Consider the following 1,467-nt stretch of genomic DNA (forward strand, 5'->3'; position numbering starts at 1 on the left):
GGGGGGGGGGGTCTGGAGCGAGGAGAGAAGCGTCCGTTTTCGTAGGAGAGCCCTGAAGAAGCAGATGGTACAAATTCAGATTTTTGTAGGAAAAACATGGCAGAAAACAGCCAGCTAGATTCTCAGCTGCGTAGTTTTCTCTTTAATTGTGCACAAGTTTATTCACATACTGTAAAATGCACACTATATTCCAAGTGTCTTTATTACACCTTGCAGTAGTTGTTGGGGCAGAAGGGTTTTGTTTTTTAAAAAGAAACAAAAATACTTAGTCTACATAATGGCTTTCATTTCCAACTACTTTGCCAAGTGATGTACATATCATAGGTTAATTTGTTCTGAGTGAGCAGATCACATATCAAATGCCACTAAAACACACCTGACTATTCTTAGGAGAACCTGCTCCCAGTATTTGCAAAACCAGGGCTTGAGGCCTTTTTGCTAAGACTTACACAAGAGTGCAAAGTTTTTAATGTCCTTTTTACTGCTTTCCGTTCGTATTTTCAAACTTTTCTCCAAAATGAAGAGGACTTGCCACTAAATATATAATGAAGAAGGAGATTCTCAGAAGATCCAGGGATCCCTTCCCAAGCTTCAAAATCACCTCTGTGTGCATTCACAAAATCATTTGTGCGTTCATAAAACTGAGGGCCACAAAATCAAATCTGTTTAAACATATATAAAGCTGCAGAGAATTTATGAGACCACATCCCCTGATGCACCAGGGAATCTGTTAGTGTAATTCAATGACAAGACGTTGCCGGTCTGCTCATAGGCGGCTCACGATTACTGGAAAGGTCGCAACTGATTTATAAATATTAGAGACTTTCACTTGGCAACTACCTCAAAGCCTGAAAGATTTCTTATACATGCTGACTGCACATACTTTGGTTAGCATTTACTTAAGCCATTTATAATCAGAATTAATATTTGCTGTTATAAAGCAATGCTTTATATTAAATCTGCTTAAATCTGAAAACTGGAATGATGACTTTGAAGCTAACGGATTGCAACCTAAGAACTGCACTCCTGATCCTGAAAAGCTGGTAAACTGCAAAGGAAAACGCTCTTGCAGTGAAAAATTCCTTGCAGGGTTGTCTGTGAGGGTTCCATACACGATCTTTCTGCATGTGTATATGCGTGTGTGTGTGTATATAGCTTGTTTTTATTATCAACATGTATGTGTGTACTTTTCCCACCTGCAGCTTTAAGACCACGGTGAGGTTTAAGACCACAGTGAGACTTCAGTGAGGTTTAGGATCCCTCATGGAAACTCAAAAGCCACAAACACAGCACCGCCACCCCCTTGGTGCAACGTGCAGTTAGAAACCGGACAAACGCCAGTGTATCCACAAACACAGCGCTTCGCACGTGGCAGCTCTGAGGCCTCAACCGCCTCGAGCCACCCGCGAATTCCTCGTTCACGCCGCCCAAACCAGGCCGCAGCCAGCGCGCCCCCCCCCGCGCCGC

Source organism: Rhea americana, unplaced genomic scaffold (assembly GCF_003343005.1).
Source record: "Rhea americana isolate MKP2758 unplaced genomic scaffold, rheAme1 scaffold_147, whole genome shotgun sequence".
NCBI classification, from domain to species: domain Eukaryota; kingdom Metazoa; phylum Chordata; class Aves; order Rheiformes; family Rheidae; genus Rhea; species Rhea americana.